This window comes from Triticum urartu, chromosome 6A (genome assembly GCF_056163025.1).
Source record: "Triticum urartu cultivar PI428250 chromosome 6A, HENAU_Tu73, whole genome shotgun sequence".
NCBI lineage: Eukaryota > Viridiplantae > Streptophyta > Magnoliopsida > Poales > Poaceae > Triticum > Triticum urartu.
The window spans coordinates 568,172,209-568,180,642 of NC_141878.1; the positions used below are offsets into that span (position 1 = coordinate 568,172,209).

At 47.0% G+C, this 8,434-nt stretch overlaps 1 long non-coding RNA gene across 5 annotated transcripts; it reads right to left on the reverse strand.

The window, feature by feature from the left end:
- Nucleotides 1–2,079: 2,079 nt before the first annotated feature.
- Nucleotides 2,080–5,774, reverse strand: LOC125515122 (uncharacterized). 5 transcript variants are annotated; one of them, XR_015608906.1, is made up of 7 exons: nt 5,099–5,773; nt 4,695–4,768; nt 4,559–4,601; nt 3,902–3,988; nt 3,722–3,774; nt 3,549–3,629; nt 3,395–3,430 (listed from the first exon to the last, which is right to left on the reverse strand). It is a non-coding gene; the product is annotated as an uncharacterized LOC125515122 (long non-coding RNA). The 5 variants fall into 5 exon arrangements; XR_007286825.2 differs by adding an exon at nt 2,080–3,065 and having other exon boundaries at nt 3,160–3,774; nt 5,099–5,774; XR_015608905.1 differs by having other exon boundaries at nt 3,549–3,774.
- Nucleotides 5,775–8,434: the final 2,660 nt, after the last annotated feature.

Here is an 8,434-nt window from a genome sequence, read left to right on the forward strand (position 1 = left end):
CATAGATTGATCTTGGTGATGCGTAGAAAATTTTAAATTTCTGCTACGATCCCCAACACCTGGGGCCTAATGTTGGGGATATGACTACCAAATATGACCCGCCCAGGAGGGGCCGGGTCAACCACAATGGCGGTTTACCTGAATGAAGCCCAAGATTATACAAGATGACAGTTCACAGTTAGGCTTATAATAGGCCCAAGCCCAGAGGCAGCTTAAGGCCCGTAAGTATAAACCGCCATGTATGAATAGACTTGTAATGTAAGGCATGTAAGATACGTCACTGAGCCGGACACGTTGTATGAGCCGGCCGGGACTCTGTAGGCCGCAGGGAGTCAACCCGTGTATATAAGGGGACGACCCGGCGACGGCTTAGGACAAGAAACAACAGATCGGGAGCTAGGTTAAGCGTATTCCCTCCTTGGTCATCGAAACCTAGCAATACCATATCAACTGGACTAGGCCTTTACCTTCACCACAAGGGGCCGAACGAGTATAAACCTCTCGTGTCCTTTGTCCCGTTTAACCCCTTTAAGCTTCCTAGTTGCGATGGCTCCATGATTAAGTCCTTTCACTAGGACATCTGCCGTGACAATTCCACGACAAAAAGGGTGGTTTGATTTTCAAATACCAAATGCAACTTCCATGTGGCACCTCTCTCGCAAAGCGCACTGTATTGCTTGCCCCCACCCTCTCGTGTCGGCACGAAGGAATCCTAAGCTATGAATGCACGCCCCCTCCACCAAACCGAGTTCACCCTAGCAAAGTGCGAAGTAGCTAGCAGCCTCCCTCCTCCCTCGTGTCGGCACAAAGGGACTCCTAAGCTATGAATGCATCCCCTCCCCAACCGAGGTTCATTCACCTAGCAAAGTGCAAAGTACATAGCAGCCCCCCTCCCCCTCCCTCGTGTCGGCACGAAGATAATCCTAAGCTATGAATGCATGCCCCCCCAACCGAGGTTCACCCTAGCAAAGTGCAAAGTAGCTAGCAGCCCCCCTCCCTCGTGTCGGCACGAAGGGAATCCTAAGCTATGAATGCATGCCCCCCAACCGAGGTTCACTCTAGCAAAGTGAAAAGTAGCTAGCAGCCCCCCTCCCTCATGTCGGCACGAAGGAAATCCTAAGCTATGAATGCATGCCCCCCAACCGAGGTTCATCAAGCATAGTGTGAAGTAGCTAGCAGCCCCCCTCGTGTCGGCACGAAGGGATTCCTAAGCTATGAATGCATGCCCCCCCAACCGAGGTTCACCTAGCAAAGTGTGAAGTAGCTATCAGCCCCCTCCCTCGTGTCGGCAGAAATGAAATCCTAAGCTATGAATGCATGCCCCCCCCCCAACCGAGGTTCACCCTAGCAAAGTGTGAAGTAGCTAGCAGCCACCCCTCCCTCGTGTCGGCACGAAGGGAATCTTAAGATATGGATGCATGCCCCCCCCCCCCCCGACCGAGGTGTCACATCCCTAGCTCTGGTATGACCTAGACCAGCTAGTCATTGTGCATTATGTTTAAATTTCATTTAAATTTGAAATGGGGATTTGTGAAACCCTCAGAAATCATTTTTGGAAATAACACAGATAAAAGTTGCTCCCAAAAGGTCCAAGAAAATGTTCATGTTGCTCTTTGAAAATATTGGCCAGAGGTAAAATTCAAAGCAATATTTTTAGGAACTCATAAATATTTATTTTGGCCATTTGGAATTAATGCAATAATTATTTGCATTGGATATATATATATGTTATATATACTAGTAAAATTGCCCGTGCGTTGCAACGGGATACATATTATTGCAATGATCAAAATGGGTGAATATCGACAATAACCAAATACCGATAATAAAAACAAGACAATAGAAAGCTGGTTCATAAAATAATGTATGAACATCTGGGTGCCTTCATCAACAAAGGAAAAAATAACCAAAAAATAGCGGCTGTGAAACTTCACTTATATAGAGAAGATAGTTTGACATTAGTACTCAATGGATTTCTACTTAAGATGACGTTATAATTTAGGAAATCTACTTCCTAATACACCTAACCATTTCTAAGTTGTACAAATTCAGAAAAATGTAAACTCTAGCTTCACTCTGATTGTACTTAAGCATGTGTACTAATAATTGTTTTCTTAGTTCCCACCATCCTGCATGAGAATATATGTCATTATGAGGACAAACCCATTTAGCAATTTGTTGCTTCAAACAATCACATGTTGTGCAATCATTTTAATATTTTCCTAGCGCTGCCCATGCACGTCTCCAGCAATCCAATGCGAAACAAGTTTTAAATGCCTTTGTCATAGTATAATTCATCCAAGATTGAGTCTAATTGACAACCTATATAAAAACATTGTAGAGCGAAATTCCCAGCTAAATTGTAATTGACCAAGGAGCGCTAGATTTGCTTAGATGAACTAAATAAATACATGGTCACCTAAAAATATGTGTCGATTTCTATGTAAGAGCTAGACTCTGGTGAGTTTATTTATCTTTGGGGCTGTAAGAGCTAGGCTCTGGCATAAGCCTGCACATAACAGAACTCGGAACAACATCTATAAAGTAATATTTGCGTGTTGCTATCAAAAACATGTCATGTGTGAAGGAGATTCATTTTCCATGAGATGATGATACAAAAAATAAATATTTGGATGCTTACTTAACATGCTGTAGCAACCTCGGAAGTGACTCAATGGGACAAGCGCACAAAACATTTGAAAACATGCAGTGACTAGCTGCCAACTGCAATAATTTTCTTAATGTATGCACTATTAGTTGGAAAGGGAAATTGATTTTGTGCCACCAATGAATGGACATCATCTCATCCGCTTATTCTGCATGGCTAGAAATATGCAGCCCGTTTGCCAGCCAATTGACAACAATGGTCGAAGCATGTTTATACAGATACATAGCAATGAACATACAAAAATAATAAGGAACTAAAGTTAAGAGTACCCCCCCCCCCCCCCCCCCCGGCGCGCGCGTATTTCTTCAGTTTCGTTAGATTCGTCATCTCCAGCATTTTGACCATATTTGTCAAGTCATTATCAGGCCTAAGCCTGGCTCTGTTGTTGGCTTGGCTGCTGCATGCCACAACCATTATATCAATTAGAGCAAACAGAAGCAGGCCCTAATTAGTCCAGATAAAAAAATTTAGAGGTAACACATTACACATACCAGAAGTCCAGCCACAATATCATGGCAAGCGGATATCGAAAGAACAGCAACCACAATCAGAGGCTCGGGATAGACCAAATGCAGCGACCGTGTTGTCACTACCGGTGGAGGCGGCATCACAAATTGTGTTTTTACTTGTTGCGTACTAACACTACCCTAAACATATTTTTGAAAAAAATACTACCCTGAACATTCATCATCTTACATGTGTCTCTATGTGGCTGATCATGTCTCCTTGAGCCTCAACCAACACTGCCATATCCAGGAATATCTACAAGCGAAAACCCAGGAAAGGAAATCCCTTCGATTCACATATGCATGCATGGTAGGTGTCAAGTGTCAACTATAAAATAAATTGGAAAAGAGCTTGTGCATTAAAACAGTATAACCTTCTGCAACTCCAGACGCTTCCTCTCTAGATCTCTTACAGCATCATGCCGCTCCTGTATCTCAACAACAGTATCCAATATCTGCAACATGGATGAAAAATTATCATCCTGAGATTTCGATGTGTTTTTCCCACAAGTGTCCAGATCATGACCAAGTTATAACTCATATATACATGGGCTCTCCCCTGCTGCTGAACTGCATCTTTGAAAATCTGCTCACTTCTTCCTGTCTCGATTAAACCATCAATTGTCCGCAGGTTCCAAAGTTACAAAGGAGGCACACTGTAAGAAAGATAAACAATAGAAAGAAAGAAGAACAAATTTAACCATAGAAAAAAATGTTGCCACTATACCTCTTCATCAAGGCGATTACCAGTTACAGTGAATACCCTTCTTTCAACGACTTCCCGGTATTCCTGCCCGATTGATTCTCTCATTACCTGCATCCGAGGGTAACAACACAGAATCACACACATTATACTATTCTATCTTCAGAGATATCAGGCTGATAGCTTCTATCAATAATCTACCATAATGGTTAAGAAGCATTTGTGTAAAGTTACTCAAAGTCCATAGGACAATTGGCAAAAGCATACTCGCTCCGTCCCAAAATAAGTGTCTCAAGCTTAGTACAACTTTTTTCTAAAGTTAGTACAAAGTTGAGACACTTATTTTGGGACGGAGGGGGCAGTTGAGTAGTATCTTTCTTTTACATTCTAGAACATATAAGCATCAGCGAAGTAACTTGCACCCTGCTAGATGTTCAGAATTCATATGGGTTCTAGACTGGATGGCTCATAGACATGGCAAAGTAGGGTGGTTTCTCCCTGCTGCTGCTCTATGAGGGCATATCAAATCAAATAGCCCTAGTAGTAAACAGAAATAAGGACTGGTTTTTACTTTTTGTGCGTGTATCTAAAGAAAAGATTAGAGGGAACATTTATTCACAGATAGAAGAGGAAAATCATCACATACATATCAATTTGAACATTTCCAGTTGAAAACAATACCTGAAAATCATCCATCTGTTCCTTCATTTTCTTTTTCACTGCTCTGTAGAGAGAGAACAGTAAGCAGAGTGAACAAGGACTAATTCATGCATGCAAGAAGAGACCGGAAACTAAAATTGACAGAAAATTAATTTACCAAATAGTATGTTCCCTTGATCGATCTACCACAGAGCCCTTCCATCATCCAGGTTTCTGCCGGTTAGGTAAGTTCTGTAGCACAACACAGGGGCAAGCATCAAACCATAAGCAGATACAGCTAGGAAAGAATAACACAGACACAAGCAAGGTTAAGTGAAAGCATACATACGCAATAGGTGATCAGCTAAGACAACTATTTGCGTACCAATCAATGTAAAAAATACAACCTTTGTTCATTGTAGCAATAATATGGTGCCAGTTTAAAGTACTTGTACCAGGAAAGAAAACACAGACCATCTTATACTTTTCAGAGTTCTGAAAGTAAAAAACCAACAGGTGCAAGAATCGGAACAAAGAATAGTGTAATCCACACTTTTCTTCATAACTGCCAGAAGAACATACCATCGAACACCTTCCGTGCACGCTCCAGATCACCTGGCCGCAGCCCCGGATCAGCGTGCTGAAGGAGTAGAGGTCTAGGACGACGCACTCGTTGACCCGGGCATTGTGGATCACCCTGGCCATCGCCCCATGGCCGCGCATCAATCCGGACCTGAGCCGCTGCATGCCAGTGGTCAATTCCTCCCCGTCGAGGACCCCAACGCAAGGATGATCCACCTTGTGTTGAGCCCTCCTCCGCCTCCTCCACCGCCAGTATGTGGACATGAACTCGTGATCGCATTCGTCCCTCTCATGGGCGACCGGATTGACGGGAGACACGGTGGTCGCGTGCCCGTGCGGCACGTGTTGTTGACTCGTCGTTCGTGGCGGCTTGACTCCCGCGTCCATCCCTCCAACCTCTCCTCCCTGAGCTCGTCATACTCCCTGCCGTCTCCCCCCAATCACGGCCTCCAGCAGCGCCATCTCCCGCCCCTTTCGTCGGAGCAGATGCAGCGGCGCCCGCGAGCTCACATTCTCGTTCAAGGCAAAATCGACCGGGCGGCCGGCAGATCTAACCATGGAAACCATGCGACGGGGTGGGGGCGGCGGGGGATGGGCCAGCGGCGCGCGGCCGCGGGGGCGTGGCGTGGCAAGAGGCGGTGGTGTGCTGGAGTCAGAGATAGGATTGGGAGGCAGGGTTGTGAGGGTGTGTTTTTTTATCTCGGCCATACCGGTTCGGCTGACTTATTTAAAGTACTGCGGATCGAATACCAAAATACACAGGGAATATTTCGCAAAAACGCCGCGACAGTGAACCTGCAAACTCAATCCGTGCTTTATTATTAGGACGAGATTATATATGTCCAATAATTCTGATTTTTACTGTGGGGCTTTGGAATAATCCAATTAATTCCTACAATAATTTTCAGAAGAAAATAAATTGATTTAGTATTTTCATTAAATCAAAACAAATGTCAGAAAATAAAAAACAAAACAAAAATAGAAAAGAAATTTGCCTGGGCCACATATCTGTGCAGCCCGGCACTATGCGGCCTCGCCGGCCCAGTTGACCAGCCCAGCCCACCTGCCCCCCTCCCATGTCGTCTTCCTCCCGCCAGGAGGACGGGCGTGTGTCCGGCGCGCGCGCACGCTCCGCGCGCCACGCGAGCTGCCTGCCTGGCCTCTTCCTCGACGCCCTGGCCACCGCGAACGACGCCACGCAACCCCCCAGGCCTCTCTCGCTCTCCAGTCCTCCTCCCCGCTTCTGTCGCCCTCTCCCGCGAACGCCTGAGCACCACCGTCGCCGCCGCACGCCATTGTCGCGCCCACCGCCACGGCCTCGCCTCTCCGACAAGTCCAACAGCTTCTAGCCGTCATCCTCGTCCTCTCCGTCGAGCCACACACCTCCGGACGCCCTGCATCGCCGCCATCGCCATCATCTTCCTCCTCGGGCTCCGCCGTCCGCCACCGTCAATTCGTCGCCTTTGGACCTCCCCCGAGCTCTCTGACGCCTCCACCGGATCCGCGGTGAGCCCCGCCACCATTCCCCATCTCCGCTTAGTCGCTCGCGAGCCGTAGCATCGTTCCCCCCGCCATGGTCGTAGCGCTTTGCCGCCGTCCATGTCACCGTCGTCGTCTCGGCCCGCCTCCGCCCAAACCGAGCACCCCATCGTGCTCCTGGTGCCACGAGAGTGCCGCAGAGCCCCTCGAGTGGCCTCCCCGTGCCCCGCAGCCCGCTCCCGCTCGAAGACGAACTCCGGCCACCGCCCCGAGCTTCGCTCCGGCGAGCTCCGGCCGCCCCCGCCTCTACCACTTGCTCCGATCAGTGCGGACGAGCGCGGGCTTCGCCTCTGTGTTCTCCGCCGCGTGTTTGGTAGCCGGAAGGCGATTTCCGACGCCCTCCGCCGCGTCTGGCCTCGCCGGCGTCGAGTCACCGGCAGGTTTGACCCGCTGACCGGGGTTTGACCCCCCCCTTGTGTCACTGACGCGTGGGCCACCCCCTGACATTTTTAGTTAGTATTAGTTTAACACTAATTAACCTAGGTTAGTTAGCTAGTTAGTCGCTGACCAGTGGGCCCGGCGCCCAATAATCCTAATTAGACTAAATAAACCCCCCTGTTAACTAACTGAGTCACTGACGTGTGGACCCCACACGTCAGGTTTGACTTGGTCAGTGCCATTGATCTGCTGAGGTAAGCATGACGCTGTGCTGATGCAATATATCATTTTCTGGTTTTAAAATAAATCAAGAAATTCCAGAATATATTCAAAACTTCAAAAAGTCATATAAATTCAACCGTAGCTCAGATTGAAATAATTTATATATGAAAAATTATCAGAAAAATTCAATCTATCCATCTGTACCAGTTTCATGCATGTCAAACCAACTTATACCTACTGTATAAGTGAAACACTAAAATGGCTTATATAAAGAGCTTATTTTGGAGATGCAATTGAATCTTTGGTTCAAATGGATTTCATCCAAATAAAAGCTAGTTGCATTAGCTCAATCAGCATCACATATTCATGCCATGATCATGCATCATATTGTTGCATATGGTTGTGTATTGATTACCGACACCGTTCCTTCTCGATAGGTCCTTCTCCAAAGACCGTTCCAGAGTACCTGTCTGAGGAGCGGTGCCTTCCTTGTTGATCTACCAGGCAAGCAAACCCCCCTTATTCATTTCGATACAATCCTACTCTCTCGCTCCTGCTCTCATTTATTGCATTAGGACAACAACGATTCAACTGCTACTTTATGCTGCGGTAGTTGAACCCATTCCTCTGCATGACCTGTCATTGCCACAGTAAATAGTTAAAACCCACTAGCATGTGTAGGAGTTGATTGAGCCATGTTGTGTTCTTACATGCCATGCCTGCTATTGCTTAGAGTTGTGTCAGGTCTGATTCATCGGGAATGAATTAGAGTGGTACGATATGTTCTGGTGCTGAGAGTTAAGCGTGTGAACACGATTTGGTAAAGGTAGCGGTGAGGGGCCATGTAGGAGTACATGGTGGGTTGTCTCACTGGAACCATCCTTAAGAACTGAGTTCTGTGTAAGTTGTCCAACGACTAGTTACTACCACACATTGGGCTCCAGGCGCTCCAAGCTCTCTCGACTTATTAGCCAACTTGATCTCTGTCCAGGAGTTGCAAATAGTTTCTGGTGTTTGTAGGTAGTGTTAGTAGTCTACCAAGTGGCACCCAGCCAGGTGGGCTTGGGACAGACTAGTAACAGTGGCACGGTGTACCAAGTGGCACCCAGATGGTGGGCTTGGGAACCCTGCTCACATTGTTTGGGGCCGTGAGCGACACCCCGGCCGGATCTCCTTGCGGATGGAACCCGAATAGGC